This window comes from Lissotriton helveticus, chromosome 5_1 (assembly GCF_964261635.1).
Source record: "Lissotriton helveticus chromosome 5_1, aLisHel1.1, whole genome shotgun sequence".
NCBI lineage: Eukaryota > Metazoa > Chordata > Amphibia > Caudata > Salamandridae > Lissotriton > Lissotriton helveticus.
The window spans coordinates 1819181544-1819205274 of record NC_136065.1 but is presented as its reverse complement, the minus strand read 5'-3'; positions in this window follow the sequence as shown (position 1 = coordinate 1819205274).

The following is a 23731-nucleotide window of genomic DNA, read 5'->3' as shown; positions in this document are numbered from 1 at the left end:
CACCAGGAGTCGTCCCAGGCTGAGGGGGTGGGTCCGAGGATGAGTACCTCCGTCTTGTCCGAGTTCAGCTTCAGACGGCTGTTCTTCATCCAGTCGGCGACGGCCTTCATTCCCTCGTGGAGGTTGGTTTTGGCGGTGTGCGGGTCCTTGGTGAAGGAGAGGATGAGCTGGGTGTCGTCGGCGTAGGAGATGATGTTGAGGTCGTGCTGGTGGGCTACTTGTGCGAGGGGGCCATATAGACGTTGAGCAGCGTCGGGCTGAGGGATGAGCCTTGGGGAACGCCGCAGAGGATGTCGGGGGCCTCGGATTGGAAGGGCGGGAGGCGGACGCTCTGGGTTCTGCCGGAGAGGAAGGACGGCTGGCCAGTTGTATGTTGACAATTTTCTCAATGACCTTTGCCGGGAACGGGAGCAGGGAGATGGGCCGGAAGTTCTTGAGGTCCTTGGGGTCCGCCTTGGGCTTCTTGAGGAGGGCGTTGATTTCGGCGTGTTTCCAGCTTTCCGGGAATGTTGCTGTTTCGAAGGAGATGTTGATGACCTTCCATAGTTGGGGTGCGATGGCAGCGTCTGCTTTGTTGAATATGTGGTGTGGGCACAGGTCTGTCGGGGATCCTGAGTGGATGGAGTTCATGATCTTGCGTGCCTCGCCGTCATTGACGTTGAACCAGGAGGACAGGCGGTTGGTGCTGGTGGTGTTCACGGGGGAGGTGGGGTCAGGCGTAGTCGGGCGGTCATGGTGTTGAAGCTGTCATGGATGTCAGTGATTTTGCGGTGGAAGGAGGACATCAGTGGCCTCCTACCAGAACATTGGGAGTGTGAGACGCATGGACATCAGTGACCTCCTGCCGGAACATTGGAAGGATGAGAGGCATGGACATCAGTGACCTCCTACCAGAACATTGGAAGGCTGAAACACATGGACATCAGTGACCTCCTACCAGTACATTGGAAGGGTGAGATGCATGGGCCTCTTATCAGAATATTGGGAGGGTGAGAGGCATGGACATCAGTGACCTCCTGCCGGAACATTGTAAGGGTGAGAGTCATGAACATCAGTGACCTCCTACCAGAACACTGGAAGGGTGAGACGCATGGACCTCTTATCAGAATATTGGGAGGGTGAGAGGAATGAACATCTGTGACCTCCTGCCAGAACATTGGGAGGGAATTTGAATTTTAAAAATACTCGTTAAGCGCACGACTACCAAGCGGTTTCTTGGCGCTGAAGGATGCAAAACCCAGGAGGTAGAGGTGCAGATGCTAGGGCGAGAAAGCTTGCATAAAGAGAGAGGTTTTGAGCGCCTTGCGGAATTCAGAGTAGGCGGCAGCAGACCTAATAGTGAGAGGGAGGGTATTCCAAAAGGTGGGGGCAAGAACAGAAAATGTCATGCCCCCCAATTTGTTCTTCCTGAACCGTGGTACAAAAAGAAGGGACTGAGAGGAGGAGCGCAGCTCTCTGCCAGGACAGTAGGTTTTCATTTCGGAGTTAATAAAAGCTGGGGCAGTACCGGCACGGGCCTGGAAGGTTGTGCAGCCCATCTTGATGAGGACCCGTTATCTGATGGGAAGCCAATGCAAGGCCTTGAGTAGAGGAGTGACATGGTGGGACTTGGAAAGGTCGTAAAAAAGGCGGGCAGCTTGGTTTTGAACCAATTGGAGGCGCCGGAGAGCATAAGCAGGAACGCCATTGTACAAGATGGTACCATAGTCCAAGCGCGATAAAACCATTGCCATAAGAATAAGTTTCAGGGCAGAAAGAGAGAAAAACCGGGAGATCTTTCGAATGGTGCGAAGGGTAAAGAAACAAGAAGAGACCACTGTGCTAATCTGGGAGTGTAGCGTGAGGTGTTGGTTCAGTGTAATCCCTAGTGTTTTAACTGAAAGGGAAGGTGAGGGAGAGGAACCAAGGGAAGGGGGCCAGAACGTGGGGGTCCAGGGACTGGACCTACCGCCGGTGAGAACTAGCTCCGTTTTATCCGGATTAAGTTTGAGGTGGTTCCGGTTCATGATAAAAATCATAACTGATTGGAAATTGTGAATAGAACTTGGGGAGTGAGAAAGGTTAAAGATGAGCTGGAGGTCATCGGCATAATTAAAGACCGTGACCTCCATCTTCTGTAAAGCAAAAATGAGGGGAAATATATATAAGTTAAACAAAAGAGGGGAGAGGGAAGAACCTTGAGGGACACCACACTGCACCTTACGAGGGGAGGCAGAGAAGTCAGCAAGATGGACGGCCTGTGTGCGGTCCCCCAGAAAGGAAGCAAGCCAGACCAGGACAGGCCCCCTGATGCCCGCCGCCTCGACACGGGTGAGAAGAATAGAATGATCAACCGTGTCGAAGGCGGCGGACAAATCAAGGAGGACCAGAGCCTGGGGCCGGCCAACATCCATCCCCTCTCTGAGCTTGTCCATGACAGAGATAACAACTTTCTCAGTGGAGTGGAGCGGACGAAAGCCCGCCTGGCAGGGTGCTAAACAACCACTGTCTTCAACAAAGGTGCTGAGAACTTTCGTCACAGGACTTTGCCCAAAAACGGGAGAAGGGAAATGGGACGATAATTGGAAAGGGAAGAGGGGTCGGCACCAGGTTTTTTTAGAATGGGAATTATTGTTGCCGACTTATGAAGGTCAGGAACAACACCCTGTATGAGAGAGTCATTAAGAAAAGCGAGGGGTGGCAGAGGGCAGGCTGAAAAGATCTCTCTCAAAACATAGGCAGGGCAGATGTCAGAGGAGGATCCTGACTTGACTCGGGCCAACAAAAGGAAAAAGGTTTCCCTGGTCAGGGGAGGTATGTGATCCAGGTAAGAGGTGTTAGGCGGTGGCTGAGGAGCGGAGAAAGTGGAAGAGGGCGGTGATATGTTAGCCTTAATGATCGCAATTTTCTCAACAAAAAAATTGTTGAGAGAATCACAAAGAGATTGGGAGGGGGAGGGTTTAAGGGAAACTCTATCTAAAGAAGCCAACTCGTGGACCATAGAAAAAATTTCCCTGGATTGGTTTTCAGGCAAGAGAATTTTGCCCGAAAAGTAGTCAGTCTTAGCAAGGAGAATGGCTTTTTTATACTCATTAAGGGTGGAGGTGAACTGTGTTTTTAATGTTGGACTGTAAGCGCGCCTCCAGGCGCGCTCAGCCTGGCGCACACCCAGTTTATTCTCCTTAAGGTCGGCGTTAAACCATCTGTTGGCATCGTGGGCACGTCTGAATCTGACGCGCCTGAGTGGGGCTACTTGATCACACGCCCTGGAAAGCCATTTATTGATGGTGGCTGCTTGAGCTGATGGAGTAAGTTCCTCTAGGACAGGGCAGGAAGCTAAAAGGGAGGAGCAGAGAGTGGGCATGTCTACTTTGTTCCAATTACAAGCCCAGGTGTTCTTGGGAAAGGAAGGTTTTTTAGCAAGACTTAAGTCAAGGAAGAACGAAATCAGAAAGTGATCAGACCAAAGGCAGGGCATGACAATAGGGGCCGTGACCGGGACATTAAGTGCCCAAATCTGGTCTAGGATATGCCCTCGAACATGGGTGGGTGTGTGGACATGTGACACAAAATTTAAACTAAGGAGGAGTTCAGTGAAATCTTTTGACATGGCGTCTTCCGCGGGGTCAGATGGCCAGAAATTGAAGTCCCCGAGCACTAGGACAGATGAGTTATTTACTGCCAACGTAGCTAACAGCTCCTGAATGCCAGAAATAAAATCAGGCATTAACTGGGGAGGGCGATAGATTAAAACACAGGTGATAGGGACTTGGAAGGAGGCAGATCGCACCACTAGACAGTCGATAGATGGGGGCGAAAGCAATTGAAAATGGAGACCAGAGCGAACGATCAAGGCGACACCACCTCTCGCCCTCCCAGCCGGCCGATCGGCGCGTAAGGCGTAATAGGAGGAGGGGAGGGCCGCTAGCACATTAGGCAATGAATCAGAACAGAACTAGGTTTCTGTCAGGAACAAGAGGTTGGGTTTGTGGGAGTCTAAAAAAACAAATAATTCAAGGTGATGTTTAACTGCCGATCTGGTATTTAAAAGAAAGGCTGAAATGGTGGACGCAGAATTGGGCGGTAGGGGAGATCCCGGTACAGCGGAGGGAGGGGGAGGTAGTGATGGCAGGGTGGCTGGGAGGGAGGGCGTGGGGTTGACTCGGGCGAGGCCAAATTTAGCAATGTAGGCGAGGGTTCCAGGGCTGGGGAGCCAGGGACCCTGGTTTGAACACAGGTGCTCCGAAGAATAGGTTAGAAACTGAGCATAGTGGGGTGCCCCTAGCCCTGGCCGGCCGCGGACGGGCGCAGACGGGCTTGCCTTTGGCGCGCCTTCGGTGCGCCGCCGGCGCGTGCGCATGGTGAGACCCTTAAGAGGGTTTAGGAGCGCGATAGCTGGAGCGCTAACGAATGAGGCCTGAACTGCCCTTCCCAAGATGGCACCAGGAACCCCGTCAGCCCTCCGGTACAAGCGGCACTCAGCCATACTGGAACGGGGCTAGGGGAGCTGGGAGATGAAACAGGAAGGTAGGCAGCAAGGTGAGCAAAACAGCAGTATTTATGGGTTAAATGCGTAAATGTGTAAAGGCATGGACATCATTGACCCCCTGCCAGACCATTGGGAGGGTGAAACACAAGAATATCAGTGACCTGCTGCCAGAACATTGGGAGGGTGAGACGCATGGACATCAGTGACCTCCTGCCAGAACATTGGGAAGTAGAGAGGCATGGACATCAGTGACCCCCTGCCAGAACATTGGGAGGGTGAGACACATGAATTTCAGTGACCTTCTGCGAGAACATTAGGAAGGAGAGAGGCATGGACATCAGTGACCCCCTGCTAGAACATTGGGAGGGTGAGATGCTTGAATATCAATGAACTCCTGCCAGAACATTGGAAGGCTGAGACACATGGACATCAGTGACCTCCTACCAGAACATTAGAAGGCTGAGACGCATGGACATCAGTGACCTCCTACCAGAACACTGGAAGGGTGAGACGCATGGACCTCTTATCAGTCCCCTGTTACCTCACTGACAGGCATTCTGGTGTACCGCCCCCCGGCCATTTTGGCCCCTTTGCTAGCGCCCTACTGGATTCCATATCAGCTCTTGCCCATTCCACTTCCAACTTCACTGTGCTAGGTGACCTCAATATCCATTTTGACGATCCCTTAGACACAGGGGCTGCCGACCTGGCACGTGATCTAGCTGCTTATGGTCTCCAACTAGCAAACACCGGAGCTACCCACATTAAGGGCCATTTACTAGACCCAGTCTTCACCAATGCTCATACCCTCCTGGCCAAACCTGCATGCCCTCTCCCCTGGACTGACCACTTTCTGGTCCCCCTCGTATTACCAGGAGAATTCAGGAAGCCTCCTAAGTCCATTACGTACACCCGAGACAGGGCTTGGTCCATACTCCCTATCAAAGACTGGGCCAATGCTTTAGAAGCATCAACTCCCAATTCTACCGGGAACCCGGTTACAGCTGACAATAACTTCAGGAAGTGGATCTCCGACTCACTTGATCCTATCATCCCCATGAAAACCCGCGAAGACAAAAGCGGAAAGCTAGGTTCAGCCCCATGGTTTAACTTAGAACTTAGAGCTCTCCGCAAAAACTGCAAAAAAGCTGAACGATTATGGAGGAAGGACTGGCTTCACTCCAATAAAGACGCATACCGGAGGACTGTCAGAGCATATAAAGCTGCTCTGAAAACCTCTAACGCCTCCTACTATGATGACAGAATAAAAAATGCCACCAATTCCGCAAGAGAATCTTATCTCATAGTAAAAGAACTCCTAAAGATCCCTGAACCTCCATCACTGTCCAGCATCTCCCCAGACAAGAGTAAAGAACTAGCAAAATTCTTTGACTCCAAAATCACCACCATCCTGGACTCACTTCCACAGCCTAGTCAGCTAACCTGCCGGGACACGATCGCACCTATCACCAGCTTAGGAAGAACCCCAGGCCCGTCTCTTGATGCCTTCAGAGCAGTCACACTGGATGAAGTCGAAAAGACCCTGGCCAAAATGAAAAGTGGCTCCCCCCTAGATCCCGCACCCATGAGATTTCTTAAAGCAGTCGCCCCAGTGATCGTTCCTCCAGTCACGGAGCTGATCAATGCCTCTTTGTCTCAAGGCATAGTCCCTCCTAGCTGGAAGGGAGCGGTCGTCAAAGCCCTGCTAAAAAAAACCCAACTAGACCTTTCCGACCTAGCCAACTATAGACCAATTTCGCTCCTTCCTGGCATCAGCAAAATTGCCGAAAAACTGGTCAATGTGCAGCTGTCCCAATTTCTGGAATCAAACAATCTGCTGCGCCAGTCCCAAACGGGGTTTCGCCCTGGCCAGGGCACGGACACCGCCCTCCTCGCTGTCATCGAGGAGGCAAGGTGCATTTTGGATTCGGGGGGATCAGTGGCAGTGATCCTCCTGGACCTTAGTGCAGCCTTTGATACGGTGGACCACCGTGTCCTGCTCCACCGGCTGGCTAGGGCGGGACTCGGGGGCACAGCGCTGGCCTGGTTGGAGTCTTTTCTTTCGGGCCGCTCTTTCCAGGTCTGGGATGGCTGCTCCCGGTCTGACTCTCTTCCTTTGATAAATGGGGTTCCCCAGGGCTCTTCATTGAGCCCTACCCTTTTTAATGCCTATATGGCCCCTCTGGAAGATGTAGTTGCCCCCTTTGAATTTAAGATCGTGAGCTACGCGGACGACACGCAATTGGTCGTCTCACTGTCCCACTTAGACTAGCGCCCAGACAGTCTTCTGCACTGCCTCCAGAAGATCCATCACTGGATGTGCGAATCTTCGCTCAAGCTCAATGGGTCCAAAACAGAGGTCATGCTGATGGGCAAGAAATGGACAACTATCCCACCATCTGTTTGGCCCGACTCCCTGGGTAAGGTGCCCTCCCCCAGAAAAGAACTTAAGAGCCTGGGGGTATGGCTTGAACCAGACCTTACCATGAAAACCCAGGCTACTAAAACAGCCGGTACCTGCTTTGGACTCATGCGGTCAGTCCGCAAGATTCTTCCCCTACTCCCCCCACCATCCAGGAAACTACTGATTCAAGGACTAGTTCTTGCCCGACTGGATTACAGTAATGCTGTCTATTTGGGAGCCCCTGAATCCACCCTGGGTAAGCTGCAACAAACCCAAAATGCAGCTGCCCGGATGCTGCTTGGTCTCCCCTCCAGATCTTCCGCAAGACCTGCCCTCAAAGCACTCCACTGGTTGCCAGTACGAGAGAGGATCGAGTTCAAGGCTATGTGCATTGCCCATAGGCTCCTAAATGGACAAGGCCCCTCCATTTTGGAAGAAATGGTTACCCCGTACAAGGCCTTGAGGTCCCTTCGATCGGACAATGATCGACTGGCGAATGTTCCCAAGTTTAGGAAGGCACGTACCGGAGGCCGTCGTTTCTCCGTAAAGGCAGCCTCTCGTTGGAACTTGCTTCCCCGCAGCCTGCGATTGGAACCCTGCTACCTTCGCTTTCGCAAACAACTTAAAACGCTGCTTTTCCCCAAATAAAGAGTTCCGCTCCTCCTCTCTCACCTCTTAGCCAACTTACAGTTTATAGCGCAGGGATGCCCTCGGGTCACCAGGCGCTCTATAAGTCCTTAAATAAATAAATAAATCAGAATATTGGGAGGGTGAGAGGCATGGACATCAGTGACCTCCTACCAGAACTCTGGAAGGGTGAGATGCATGGACATCAGTGAACTCCTACCAGAACACTGGAAGGGTGAGACGCATTGACCTCTTATCAGAATATTGGGAGGGTGAGAGGCATGGACATCAGTGACCTCCTACCAGAACATTTGTAGGGTGAGACGCATGGACATCAGTGACCTCCTACGTGAATATTGGGAAGGTGAGAGGTATGGACATCAGTTAGGGCTAGAAGTTGCTACCTCCAGCTTGCTGGTTCATGCCACGGTACTGTCTTTATTATTATCCCTGGTCTCGGGTCCCATGAAGAGCGAGACAGAAACATGAAGTATGCAATCTCTTGGAGCCCTGTTTACTTTCTGTATTTTCCACTGACTGGCCTCCCCTTACCCCGTCAGCAGCAAAGGGAAACTTGCAGATGGAAGAGAGTCGACTCTCTCATGCTGACGAGGGTTAGAATGTGCCTATATTTGTTATCCAACCCTTGGAATTTTGATGAATCGACTTCCATGGGTGATAGCGCTGCCCAACCTGCGTATTTACTGGGTGTGCAATATCCGGCTGTCATCAAGCTTTGATCAGGGATTTAGGGCCGGATGTAGGTCGATCGGTAACGGCCGAAAATTGGTATTTTCGGCCGTTACCGACCGGTATTTACAAAATGGTATGTAGGGCCAAATATTTTACAGATTCGGTAAATTTACCGATCGGTAAATTTACCGAATCTGTAAAATACCGATTCGGTATTTTTACCTATTCGTTAATTTCGATATGTAGGTGGGACTCTTCTGAGTCCCACAACCCTTACCGAATCTGTATTTTACCATCAAATATATTTGATGGTAAAATACCGATTCCGGTGTGCATGCACATGTGTGCATGCACACCTGTGCCATATGACAGGCAGACCTGCCCTTAGGGCAGGTATGCCTGCCACATGGCACCCGAATCTTTTTTGGGGGTGCTAGAGGGTGTCAAAGTGACACCCCCTGCACCTTTGTCAAAATCGGTATTTACCGATTCGGTAAATACCGACCGGTAATGCCCCATTACCGGTCGGTATTTACCGAATCGGTAAATACAGATATTTACCGAATCGGTAAAAGAAACATCTGGATGTTCCTACATATCCACCCCTTAGATTTACCGATTTTTAATTACCGAATCGGTGCAATTCGGTAATTAAAAATCGGTAAATCTATTTTACCTACATCGGGGCCCTAGACTCTTGTAATGACTTGCACCACGCGTATGCTTGGCTACTAAATTGTAAGATAATGTTTTGTTAGCCTTCCTTCCCCATTCTTCTGATTTCTAAAGTTATACAGAAGGAAAGGGCGTCCTGCAAATGCCGACTGTACCTGGAGGTTCTGCTTCCCTCCCTTTTGCGTAGGCGATTGATTCACTTTTCCAGAATCTTAGGGCGTCACCTGAGGACACTGATTTTATTCTAGTAGCCTACATGGAATCTACCACGTGTAAGTATGGAAGCAAATGGCTCAGGTTCCATCGTTAACTTCTGCCTAGAGAAGGAAACTCCTTCCATTCCTCCATAGATCATTTCTCACCTTTGATTATTGCCTACAGTTCTTACCGGACTATTTTTGTAGCATACAAACACTTGTAAAACCTTTTTTTCTTTAAAGAATTTCATTTTTGATTTGCCTTTTTGAGCTCCTTGATCGCCTCTTCAGAACCCTTCCCCTTTTAAGATTGTTCTATAGTTCTTTAGCCGAGGTCGAAGTGGGGGAAAAAAAGTAGGGGAACGTTGAGCGGAGAATAAGAGGGCGAGAATAACCTGAGGATTGGGCCTGTGGGTGGAGTCAGAGCTGTGGCCAGAAAGAGCAAAACATCCAAATTTATAGTATTTGTTTGGCATTTCACTGACCAGTTACAGCTTATTACGTTATTTAGTTCAATCAATGAATGCATATGTTTATTTACAGTTTAATATGAGTTATTGACATTCAAATGCATTCACAAAGTGGGATACGTTTCCAATCACAGAATGTCCCAAATTAACTTAAAGGGGGAATCACAAGCCATTTGTCTCCGAGCCTTGCCGTTTGTCATCAGTACTTCTCCTCCCTTTTTCCAAAAGAGTAGTTAAAACATGAATGGCAAAATATCCTAGTTTGCAAATGTTTTCCACATAATTATGGCTCTGCCATTTTTGCCACATAATTCATCATCTGCATAATCTGACGATTTTAACAAAATAATTGTTTGTAGCTCACATGGATCAAAGTTGCAAAAAAGATTACATATGTTGTTGCGAGGGTCCTTTGCAAAGGTTGACTGGTCACCTTTCTCACTGCTGCATTTGCATATTACACTGGTACTAATGAGGCAACATCTTTGCAGAGACTTAGGGGCTGATTTACAAGCCCCTTGTGCCACTTTTGCATTACTTTTCCCATGTTAAACGTGACGCAAAAGTGGCGCAAGGGGCTTGTAAATATGCCCCTTTGTATGTATAAAACTGTCAAAATAATAAAGTATCAGAAAATGTACAGCATTACACTGCAGCCTTTTTTGCTGCAAAAATTAGTCAACACTGCAATATAATATTGTCCTCCATTGCTGCATAATTCCAGTGCCCCCAAAGAAGGCAGCACATGTTAAAAGTGCTTGTGCAATAAGCAGAGAGCCTGTGAAGTTTGCAAACTTAGTTTGGTGTGTGTGTGTGTATGTGTGTGCAAATCCTGAATTGCTGATGCCTGGTGAGTTGCTCTACTACTGCTGAAACAAGGCCAATAGGTGAGGAGGACTGGCCTCAAAGGTCCTGTGAACTAAGTGACAGATTCACTGTTACTCAAGGGTGTGCAACTTCGTAGACCTGCCTGCAAAACTAGAGGTGAACTTCAGTATGGATTGTGGTGGACATGTTTCAAGGTTAACCCGCACCGCTAGGGTCCCTACCTGCTAGTGCTAAGACACCAGTGCTTCTTATGTCTAGCGTGGCCTTCTAAGGTCTAGCATGGGAAAGTACTCCCTCAGGAGAGTGGTTTGATGAACTGGTCATGAACGATGAACCTGGTTCCCCAGTTCCATATTCGGCAGCTCAGGCCATAGTGCCACACCCTCTCCCCCACTGAACTCCATACTGCCTCACTGAGAGAAACTCGCTATGCCTACAGCTACAACCCAATTGTGCCCGCTATAAAGACCTGGATGCTACTTAATTCAAATTATGCACTAGACAAGAGTAAACGCTGCCTGAAAAAAAGATGTAATAACATCCTGGGAAAAGCAAACACTCATAGGGAATGCAAGATTAAGTAAGCAGGGACAACACCAACGCTTTTACACTCCTTATTCAGAAATCAGTGAGTATTTTTCCCTGAAAAGTTAAGTACATGACTACCGTGCCAGGAGGGGACCTGTTTCAATGTCCATTGCTTATATCCTTACAAAACGGAAGCAGTATGGTTTAAAAAGACCAAATCCCTGAAAACAGAGCCGCTGTACACATTTTATAAACTAAAATAAGGAAAACAGCTGATAAGGATCACATTAAATACTTTCCACTCCACGATCAGCCAGGTATTGCAGTATCTCCAGGAATAATGCACTTCCCCACCCGGGGAAAACAATATTTTTTAAAGAAAGATGAGAAATCAAAAGTAGTGCTTCACTGGGAAACTCTGTAAAGTGGTGCTAATGTGTTAAATAAAACCAAAATGGCCACTTTGCGACCACTCTGTCTTGCTTTATTTAGTAATTTAGTTATTTTACTTCTTTTTAACCTTTATTTCTCTCCCTCCCGAGGCTGCACTTTGGAAAAGAAAAATGTCAGAAAAAGACATTTCCAGCAATAGTGTTTCTTTTAATTTTTTTAATCTATTTCACTGGAGAATGGATGAATGAAAGGAGAGGAAAGAGAGAGTAAGAGCTGTTTCTTGAAGTCATGATTTTCATTCAGCAAGTGAGGATGAGCGAGACAGAAAGAGAGGGAATAGGGAATAAGAGGAAGAAAGAGAGGGAGGGGTGACAGCTGACAGCGGCAGAACAGGAAAAGTGGGCATTGTCCTTGTCTTTTCTGGGCATGAAGGAAAAAGACAGAGGGGCATATTATCAAGAACTGCTTTAAAATGATCGCCGGTTTAGCGGTAGAAATCTGCCGCAAGAGCGGCGATAATGGGCTTGATAATATGCCCTTGAGAATTCCGATAGAAGCCCATGTTGACACCAGAACATGGACTTCTATTGGAGTTTTCAAGGGCATATTATCAAGCCCATTATCGCCGTTTTAGTGGCAGTTTTCTACCGCTAAACCGGCAATAAAGTTTAACGCCGTTCTTGATAATATGCCCCAGAGTCCTTTTACTACTCTGCCCACCCCGCCTTTCCCCAAACGGCCAAGCCTTAGCACTAGACCATAGCTGTTTCTGCCGTCCTGGGAGGCATTTTTAAAATAAAAAACGTAGCGGAGTGGATTTTATTAAATTGAAAAAGTAGCGGCACGCCGTGCCCTGCCGATCACTCCCACTTCAACCACTGTTCTTTAGCGACCACTTACTCCTTGGCAACCACCCACCAACATCGGTCTCTTTGTTGGCAGAAAGAAGCTCTGAGATGTGGGAGCTGACAGGGCCTAAGCATGGACAGGACCCCCCATTCACTTGAGATTCAAAATGTACTATTTACGTACTTGGTGTAACGTGCCATCCAGACGTACCCACGTAGGTGTCACACAGACTCCCTGGAGGCCAGCCACAGCCAATGATGTAAAGGGTCAGAGCCCTAGTCCCCCATGCACAAAGTAATGATACGACCTTAGTTGTATGGTGAATAGAACTGTCCCTAGGCACGTGCGCCCGGCCCTTTTTACAAATGGTCCAGCTTGCTCTCTTCTGCAGGGATTTCTAGGCAGCCGGCCTCTCATGGTGTCAAAGGTGTCTCACTGACCTCTGGTTGTTTCATAGGTACAATGATTCACTCTGGATGTCCAAAACTCCTGAGATGCACTTGGTTGCGATGACACTCAGTCATGTTCTTCACTTTGCGGTGTGCCAGATGTCTATTACTCACACTTCTCTTCTTCTTTCTTCATTTTCTTTGCGCTCTACTGCAGTTGCATCATTTCACACTTGTCTTTTCCTTGTCTATCTTCTTTTCTTCTCCTCTGTTTTAAACCTGTGGACTCATACTACTTCTACACTTCCTCTTCACAATGCTGTCTGGTCCCATCCTGCCCAACTCTCTTTCTTTTGACGAGGCCTCTCCATGTGACATGCACTTCACACGAGCCTCCCCGGCCACAACCTACTTCTAGGACTACGCCTTCTGTTTGTCTGCAGACCAGAACTCTTGTTTTGACCTTCTTTTCATGACCTTTCACAGGTGTTCTTCTCCAACCCCTCGTAGGTCTTCTTCTCCAACCTCTTACAGGGCTTCTTCTTTGACCTCTCACATGTCTTCTTCTGCAACCTCTCAAAGGTCTTCTTCTTCAATCTCTCTCAGGTCTTCTTCTCTGACCTCTTGCAGGGCTTCTTCTCCGACCTCTTGCAGGGCTTCTTCTCCGACCTCTTGCAGGGCTTCTTCTCCGACCTCTTGCAGGGCTTCTTCTCCGACCTCTTGCAGGGCTTCTTCTCCGACCTCTCGCAGGGCTTCTTTTCCGACCTCTTGCAGGGCTTCTTCTCCGACCTCTTGTAGGACTTCTTCTCCGACCTCTCGCAGGGCTTCTTCTCCGACCTCTCGCAGGGCTTCTTCTCCGACCTCTCGCAGGGCTTCTTCTCCAACCTCTCGCAGGGCTTCTTCTCCGACCTCTTACAGGGCTTCTTCTTTGACCTCTCATGTCTTCTTCTGCAACCTCTCAAAGGTCTTCTTCTACAACCTCTCTCAGGTCTACTTCTACACTTCCTCTTCACAATGCTGTCTGGTCCCATCCTGCCCAACTCTTTCTTTTGACGAGGCCTCTCCATGTGACATGCACTTCACAAGAGCCTCCCCGGCCACAACCTACTTCTAGGTCTACGCCTTCTGTTTGTCTGCAGACCAGAACTCTTGTTGTGACCTTCTTTTCATGACCTTTCACAGGTGTTCTTCTCCAACCCCTCGTAGGTCTTCTTGTCCGACCTCTTACAGGGCTTCTTCTTTGACCTCTCACATGTCTTCTTCTGCAACCTCTCAAAGGTCTTCTTCTACAATCTCTCTCAGGTCTTCTTCTCCGACCTCTTGCAGGGCTTCTTCTCCGACCTCTTGCAGGGCTTCTTCTCCGACCTCTTGCAGGGCTTCTTCTCCGACCTCTCGCAGGGCTTCTTCTCCGACCTCTCGCAGGGCTTCTTCTCCGACCTCTCGCAGGGCTTCTTCTCCGACCTCTCGCAGGGCTTCTTCTCCGACCTCTCGCAGGGCTTCTTCTCCGACCTCTTGCAGGGCTTCTTTTCCGACCTCTTGTAGGGCTTCTTTTCCGACCTCTTGTAGGGCTTCTTCTCCGACCTCTCGCAGGGCTTCTTCTCCGACCTCTCGCAGGGCTTCTTCTCCGACCTCTCGCAGGGCTTCTTCTCCGACCTCTTGCAGGGCTTCAGGGCTTCTTCTCCGACCTCTCGTAGGTCTTCTTCTCCAACCTCTTACAGGGCTTCTTCTTTGACCTCTCACATGTCTTCTTCTGCAACCTCTCAAAGGTCTTCTTTTACAACCTCTCTCAGGTCTTCTTCTCCGACCTCTTGCAGGGCTTCTTCTCCGACCTCTTGCAGGGCTTCTTCTCCGACCTCTTGCAGGGCTTCTTTTCCGACCTCTCACAGGGCTTCTTCTCCGACCTCTTGTAGGGCTTCTTCTCTGACCTCTCGCAGGGCTTCTTCTCCGACCTCTCGCAGGGCTTCTTCTCTGACCTCTCGCAGGGCTTCTTCTCCGACCTCTCGCAGGGCTTCTTCTCCGACCTCTCGCAGGGCTTCTTCTCTGACCTCTCGCAGGGCTTCTTCTCCGACCTCTCGCAGGGCTTCTTCTCCGACCTCTTGCAGGGCTTCTTCTCCGACCTCTCGCAGGGCTTCTTCTCCGACCTCTCGCAGGGCTTCTTCTCCGACCTCTTGCAGGGCTTCTTCTCTGACTTCTCGCAGGGCTTCTTCTCCGACCTCTCGCAGGGCTTCTTCTCTGACTTCTCGAAGGGCTTCTTCTCCGACCTCTTGCAGGGCTTCTTCTCTGACCTCTTGCAGGGCTTCTTCTCCGACCTCTTGCAGGGCTTCTTCTCCGACCTCTTGCAGGGCTTCTTCTCTGAACTCTTGCAGGGCTTCTTCTCTGACTTCTTGCAGGGCTTCTTCGCCACTTAAGCCTCAATGCTACGCCAACATGGCACTCTCTTCGGCTTCTACTCAGGCAAGCTTTGCAGGGTCTGTCACACCCTGTAACTACATGGGCCCTCTTCCTCGTAGGGCTCTCATTCCTGGGCTCCTGCCCATACTGTCTGCTTCTCTGGTGCGGTCTTCAGCACACTTCTGCTTTGCGCCCTCCGTCTTTCACTTTAGGTGCGCTTACTTCTCGTGCTTTGCGCATCTGGTTTCTCCTCTTGCGCTCTCTCTCTCTTCTTGCCAGGCCTTCCCTCTTCCTGACCGGGAGCTGGGCCCCCTGCTGTCAAACATCGCAGCAAAGGCACACCCAGGCTTTTTCTTTGCCTGCTGCATCTCGATTACTGGCCGAGCGTCATGTCCATCCAATGGTCCCGGCTACATGCTCTCTTCACCTGCAGGCGGAGCAGCATCTCAAAAGGCCGCCTCTCAGACCTGGCACTCCACCCTCAGGGCAATACGGAAGATGATGCCATGGCGCTGCAGCTACTTTCTCCATGCCGCACAAGCCTCTTCTGACTCTGCAGGTGTCACTGCTCCTGCAGCACAGGTCTGTCTCCTGCTCCCTGCAGGCAACATCAACAGAGGGCGGCACTCTCACCCTCCAGTGAGGTATTTCATGTGCAGGAGGGGGCCTGCAATACAGTTGTTGTGGGGAAACTTGTTGCTCACACCTTTCAGCATTCATTGGGGTTGTGACACCGCATGCAGGTTGCTCGGCGCCGCTTGTCTCTTAATGGAACCACAGCATACGACCTTGTACTGTGGGCTGTCCGTTAGCCAGCCTCATCTGCCATTACTGTGGCTCACCATATGGCCGACGACTCAGTAGGAATTTCAGATGCGGGGTAGTCTCCTGTTCAACTCCATCTTCAGGATTCGTGTGCCGGACCTGACACTCCACCCCTTATTTCGCTGGGGACCACCACAGCTCCGCAAAACTCCTTCACCCCCGGGCTCACCTCACACCATGCAGGCAACCAGGTGCTGCTTACGACTGCTGGCAAGTGGTGCCCTCAACACGGGCTACACTCTCCCCCTTTCCCCACATCTAGGCCGCTGTACACGCAGGTCCACTCGTTCGTCGCCAGTGAAAAAGGGCCAGGGCCTGAGGACCCCATACACATAAAGTAATTATATGGAACTGGCCTTATGCAAGTGCACCTGGCCCTTATTGACAGGGTCACATGTCCTGTGACATCTGTGATGGATGGGTGTGTTGTGTTGTTGGTAGCCAGCCTTCAGGGGGTGGCTGGTGAATACATACAGCAGAAACACTAGAACAGTGACGAGCCGGTCACGACAGACTAGGATAAATAAAGGGGTAGTGGATATTTCGAGGCCACGCCCATAATGTACATGGGTGTTTGGTGTTCTTTGTCGCTCTCGAGTCTGAGGCCTTATTCACCTCCCTAAGCCTGGACGTTTCACACTTGGCAAAATGTGCCCCAGTCCTTGAACCTTAAACTTGATATCCCAAGAATCTGGCAGAAGGGAGCTATGGACGAGAGAGCAGCTAAGTTATTCTCTGCCTATTGACTACCAAGATAATTGAGATTGGAGCATCATTAATCTGCTACTATCCACATGCCTATCTTTACTGGAAACAAACAAAGGTGTTTCGGACACCAAATTACTTGCTAATTTCTGGTAATTTTTTTATTTTTTTATTGCAATTTTACATAGCCCAAACTCGATCTGAAGGTATCATAGCACTTTACATAGGCACCAGTTGCATTACAGACGGACACATTTTGTTTTAGGATCAGGGAGATTAAGTGATTTGCCCAGAATTGAGCCTGGTTCCCCAGCTTCAAAGTTGGCCACTCTAGCAGTTTAGCAACATCCTCCCTCCTAATAAATATGCAATATGTAGGTGACATAGCCTTTCAAGATAATTAAGCAAAACCTCTTTAGGCATCAATCTCTAGCCCAACAAAAGTGCCCAAGTTATTTGTTGCATCCAACAAAAATGATCCAAAGTCCATAGGAGGTTAAGATAAGATTTATTCTCCAAAAATAGATATAGCGCTCCTGAACTAACAGAGTGTCTTCCTATATCAGCCTTCAGTCTCCAACTGCTGCCAGCTTCACTGAACAACATTCTATGTTGCTAAGTGCTGTTGCCAGGTAACAGAGACTACATGTGAGCATATATTAAAATGAACATTCAAATAATAATAATAAATATATGAAGAAGGATGTAACACATCTTCCTTCCTCTAGCATAACGAAACAAAACTAAAAGAAAATGCTAAGTTAACAGTATTAAGTAATATAGTCTTCAAGATACTTAGGTCTAAATTTTAGTCTAGAACTTGGAGCCACTTGAGACTCTAACACCTTATGCGAGGAAGGTGATTCCTCCACCCAACCATGTTGCAAATGTTCATCACACAAAGCTTCACCCTGGGACACAATACAAGGTGAAGAACTAACCAAATCTGAAGCAGTACAAATAGAAGTGTTTGCGTTAGCATCAAACTAACCACCCCCAAGATGAGAATGCAAATCAGAAAAACATACATTAGATTCTCCATGTTTAACCTTCGCTACATTTCTTTTGCTCCACCGTTTTCCTCCTGTAACCATAACAGCATGTTTACCAAGTCTAATAATTTTGGTTTCAGGATAAAATCTAGAACCCCTCATCTTGCAAAGTCTTCTAATTCGAACAATATCCCCAACACCAAACACCTCATCTTTAACATGTTTACTCTCATCAAACCTGAGTTTAGATTTGTCTTGTGAACGCTTAACCTTAGAACGAATAACTTCTGTAGAAGAAGCTTTCGCATTGAATTTAGCATTTGATATAAACCAATTCGGCAAAAGTTCATTGAAGGATTGCCTGCCTCTTAACATGGCAAACGGGGAAACCCCTGTCGTCGAATGTGGAGTGTTATTGTAGGACCAAATCCTGTCTCCTACTACATCTTGCACACACAACCCAGGAGAGGAGGCCAATTGTATTGACTCCTTCAAAATTCGGTTGATCCTTTCTACTAAACCGTTTCCTTGTGGACTGTACAGTGCAGTAATAAGCTGTTTGATCCCAAGGTTTTGTAAAAGAGTTCTCCTATCAAGTGACACAAATTGAACTCCATTGTCCGACACTAAGAAAGAAGGTATGCCTTCAGACCTAAAAAAGTTCTCTCAGAAATCTTACAACATTCTCCGTATTGGGATCGTTCATGAATTTATAAGAAACCCATTTAGAATGGTAATCAACCACTGTTAAAATATAACTGCAGCCCTTATTAAGTCCACCAAAAGGCCCATTAAAATAAATTCCTAGCTTTTCCCAAGGATTGTGAGGTAATTCTACTGGACACAAAGGAGTATTAGCAGTGTGAAGAGATCTTTCTGCATGTGTGCAATTACCTAAAGATGTCTCCACCAAGCCATCCATTCCCGGCCACCAGTAATATAATCTCAATCTTTTCTTGGTGCTGGGGAATCCCCCATGACCTTTATGAGCCAAGGAAATCAATTTACCCCTAACAGAGATTAGAGGAATGAGAAAGGAACCTCTGACAATAAAGTCACCCTCGACACTCAATTCCTCCCTAATTTCGGAATAAGGTAGAAGTTCTTTATCAATTTGGTTTTCTCTAGGCCACCCCTTAGAGATACATTTCTTAAGAATGATTTGGCTATTGTCTGAATTCAAAGCTAGTAACCAGTCAACATGAGAAATAATATCCCTAGTCAATGTCAGACCCTCAATCAAGTTAATGACAATTTCTTTGTCATCTAAAAGAGAATCAATTTCATTATCATTGATGGGACACCGAGAGAGAAAATCAGCTTTAGAGTTCTTGCACCCAGCAATATGTCTCACTGAAAAATTAAAATCATACAGTTTTGAAAATAAGCGTACTAACCTGGGACTAGCATTCCGTGACCCTTTATCGTTCCACATAACAATCAAAGGTTTATGGTCAGAGACCAGTACAAATTCTCTTCCCCAAACATATGATGAAAAATGTTTTGCACCCCAGACACAGGCTAGAGCCTCCTTTTCTATGGTGCTGTTGTTTTTCTCAGAAGCAGATAGTCTTCGAGAAGGAAAAGCAATTATGTGTTCAACACCCTCAGACATCTGACTAAGAGTAGCACCTAAACCGACATTGCTGGCATCAACCGTAATGAACAAAATGGATCCTTCATTTAAAGGTTTAAGTGCGGGAGCATGAATTATCAAATCTTTCAAATTCTCAAAAGAATCTTGTTGTTCTTTGCTCCACAAAAATTTGACCTTACTCTTGGTCAACCTCCTTAGAGGTTCGCTAATGAAAGCAAAGTTCTGAACAAAACGCGAGTAAAATAGTAAAATTCACTCAACCCTAAAAATGATCTTAACTGATCTTTGTCTAAAGAGTGAGGACACTCCTTTTTTTTTTTTTTTTTTTTTAAACAGTTTTTATTGCAGAGTTCAATACAAGGTATACAATACTTTTGCAATCAGTTTATGCGGGACCAGAAGTTTTGGCACTCAGTCTAGGTTTTGCATACACGGCCTCATAGCCCACCCACATCCCGGAGGCTGGGCGGCAAGTAAAGAAAACGGACACATTCCTAGTCTCATGGTGTAAACTCTGTCATCGGCCCTCCGCTGTCTGCTTTTAAATTCCCCCCCCCCCCAACCTTCTACTTTTTCCTCCCCCTCTCCCCTGGTGTCTGCGCCTGCGTCTGGTGATTGTGCATTCCATCGTGTAGGTAATCTCAGGAGTTCTGCATCGATTAATGGGTGTGTGTGTCCGGTGTCGGTGCTGGGATTAGAATCACCCCCCCTGTGGTTTCTGGGTCTACAGGTTCTTCCTCCTCTTCACTCTCCACTGTACTGTCCCTAAGAGCTTGAACCATCGTTTCCCATGCTAATGCTGTTTCCTGGGCTTTCTCGTCTGGTTTGCGTCTGGCCATTTGGTATCTAACTGTGCTCTCTGCTGTAGCCCATTTCAAGAACTCGTGTAGCCATTTCCGATGTGATGGCGCTACCTTCGCTTTCCATCCCCTGGTGAGCTCCCTCTTTGCGATAAGTAGGCCCATATCTATAATCCTACTAGATAGTTTGGTTTTGCGTGTGTGCGGGAACCAGTGCAAGAGTGTAACCGCACTGTCGTATTGCAGCTTCCTATCTGTCACTTCGTTCAGGACTTCTCCCACCTCCCTCCAATAGTCCTGCAACTGTGGACAGCCTCGTAGCATGTGTAGGAAATCTGCCCCTAATAGTGAACATCTGGGACATGCTGCGTCCTCAGCGCCAAAGTATTGCATGATTTTTTGTGGGGTGAGGTAGGCCCTATGTAGTATGTAAAGATGGATTAATTGGAAACGTGCGTTCCTGGTGCTTTTCTTGGTTCTCTGAACCAGCTGTGACCACGTTGCGTCCGGGATGTCTTTCTGTAGGTCTATCTCCCATTGTGTCTTGAGGCGAGTTAGGGGAGGCATATTTTCAGTGTGCAACCTGGAGTAAAGGCACGTAACTGCCTTGTAGGTCCCTGCCGCCATCATCGTGTATTGGCACGCCAAAGAAGTTTTGGGTTCAACTAGTCCCTCCCCCCAATGTGCCTGTATAGTTCGCACTACTGCCGCGTGCAGTAAATAGTCCCCTCTCGGGAGATCGTATTGGTCCTGCAGAGCTTGGTACGGTGTCATCACCCCATCAGTATAAAGGTCCCCCACCATCTGTAGACCAGCTTCCTCCCAGAGTTGGAGGTTCGACCAGTCTCCCCCATGTGGCAGGGCTGTTAACATTCCTAATGGGATTTCAGGCGCATACGGATGCCCCGGGCCAGCTCGTTTCTGCATGCGATTCCAACATAGTCTCAACGTCCGTTCTTCTTGGGACAATCCTCCGATCACTAGTTTCTGCTGCAGAGCAATATACGCCAATACATGCCTTGGGATGCCCATGTCTCTCTCGTGATCCGGACCCCGATACACCCTTGCTACCTCTTGTGTATAGAACTGCAGTTGTGCTGCCAGGTAGTAGAGCTCGAATTCAGGGACCGCTAACCCCCCCTCGGTCTTCGGGCGAGTCAGAGTCGTCAGTGCTATCCTCCGCCTGCCTGTCCCCCAGAGGAACGACACTATTCGAGATTTTAAATGTTTGAAGATTGTGCCTGGTATCCATATTGGAAGTGTTCTAAAAAAGTACAGCCATCTCGGTAGGGCGATCATTTTGAGTAAAGATACCCGGCCCGTCATGGACAAAGGAAGGGTGGCCCAGAAGGTCATGTTGCCCTGCAATGCTCGGATGCATCGACCAATATTGCCGTCCAATAAATCCGCAGGGTCGTGGTAAATATAGACCCCGAGATAGTGCAAGCAGGATGATTCCCAGCATATGTTGAGGTTGGTTAAAGGGCATCTCTCCATTTTTCGGAGAGGGAAGATGCAAGTCTTCGCCCAGTTCACATTTAAGCCTGAGACTCTTCCGAATCTCGCCAGTAGACCCTCCGCCCCCTTCACTGCCTCGTCGGCATTATCCAGAAATAATAAAAGGTCGTCAGCGTACAGCGATATATAGTGGTGGGTTCCTCCGACAACTAATCCGCAAAACGATTCTCCACTTCTAGCCAACATCGCTAGCGGCTCCATCGCCAAAGCGAATAGCAAGGGGGAAAGTGCGCATCCCTGCCTAGTTCCCCTGTTCACCTCATATCGGTCCGAGATCAGCGCCCCTACCCTCACCCTGGCGCCTGCCGATGCATAGAGCACCTTCGTCCACTGTATGTAACCCTCTCCCAGTCCAAAACCTCTCATCACCTCATACAGGTAGTCCCACTCTAGGCTATCGAAAGCCTTTTCTATGTCAACCGACAGCACCATAGGGGCATCTGCGGTTTGTGGAGGATCTGCTATGAGTCGAAGCAGTCTACGGATGTTGTGCGATGTGTTCCTAGTAGGGATAAAACCCGACTGGTCTCCGTGTATCAGACCCTGCATATGTGTCACAAGTCTACCGGCTAGGATTGTGCTCAGTATTTTATAATCCGTCGTCAGCATCGATAACGGTCGGTACGAGGCTGGATCTGAGCTATCTCTACGCAGTTTTATCAGGGGTATCATGATCGCCTCGCGCATCGATTGGGGTAACCGACCCCTCTCCTTGGCCTCCGCATATATTACATGTAGTTGCTGGGCCAGTAAGTCTATATATTTGCCATAGAACTAAATAGGCAGTCCGTCTATACCTGGCGTTTTGTTACGCGCCATTCTCTTGACAGCCCCTCTTCTTTCGGTGAGGTCAATCGGGCCTCCGATGGCTTTAGCGTGTTCCTCTTCTAGTTGGGGCAACTGTATCTCGCTTAGCAAGGATGCTATCGCATCGAATCGAGCCCCCGGGCCTTTCTCGTACAGTGTCCCGTAGTATGTTCTAAAGCACTGCAGTATATCTGATTGGGTGGTGTACACTTCTCCGCTCGACCCCTTCAGGGACAATTTCGGGGCGCTACCCCTGCTGGGGTTGGCCAGCCAGGCCAGGAGTGCTCCAGTCTTGTCCCCTTCAGCGAGAGCCTTAGTTAAATACGTTTTATAATCAAAGCTGCGCAGGCGCTCTACCTCCCCTGCTACTGCCTCCCGCGCCGCACGTACCTCTTCTTGCAGATCGGGGCGGCCAGGCCGCAACCTCTCTGCTTTTCTCAGCGTTCGCTCCGCCTTGTCCAGATCGTCGACTAGCGTCCGTCTTGCCCCCGCAAACTTCCCTATACAATGGCCTCTCACCACTACTTTGAGTGCGTCCCATTCTACGGCTCTGGAGGAGGCCGATTCCTCATTCTCTGCAAAATATTGGGAGATCCTGTCCTCTAAGGCTGCACTGAAAGGTGGGTCATCCAGCGTGTCCGGTCGGAGCCGCCAAGTCGGGATCAGCGTGATCCCCGTCATCCAGTCTAACGTGAGGAGCAAGGGGTTGTGGTCTGAGATCATACGTGCTAGGTATTCAGTCCGTGCAACCATCGGCAATACCGCCGGCGAGCACAGGAAAGCGTCTATACGGACATGGAGGTCGTGCATGCTGGAGTAGAAGGAGTAGTCTCTCTCTGCCGGGTGTTGTACCCGCCACACATCCGACAGATCCCACTACTCCTGCCAATTCGATCTGTGTTTTGCTAATCTGTGTACAGGGGAAGCATGAAGGGGTGGATGTGACCTATCCAGAGTGGTGTCTGCTTTGAGTTGAAGTCCCCTCCCAACAGTGATGCTCCAGTGAGGTAGGTAGCTAGTTGTCTAGACAATGTATTGAAATACGGCGCTTGTTCAGTGTTCGGTGCATAAATGCCACAGAGTGCTATCTGGCGGCCCCTGAGCAGGCCTTCAATTGCTACGAATCGCCCATTGGGGTCTATTATGTGCGTGGTGGCTTGGAAGGGAACCCCCGCCCGAATCCAAATTAGTACTCCCCTGGCAAATGCTAAATACGTGGTGTAAAACAATTGACCCCTCCATCTTCTTTGCAGTGCAACCCCTTCTTTTTTAGTTAGGTGAGTTTCCTGCAGAATAGCAATGTGAACCCCTCTGCGGACAAGATAGGAATGTACTTTGTCTTTTCGTCATTGAATTCAGTCCCCGCACATTCCAGGACACACATTTTAACAACCCCACATTATCCATTATCTCGGTGTGGTCGATCTAGGGCCACTATCATCAGCGACCAGACGCTAGTTGCGACACCATTCCCTCCCTCTCTCAACAAATGCATACCCACCCCGACCCGCACTCCAGTCCCTCCCAGCAGAATCTCCCCCTCCTCCCTCCAGCCCAAGCCCTGAGTGTCCCCAA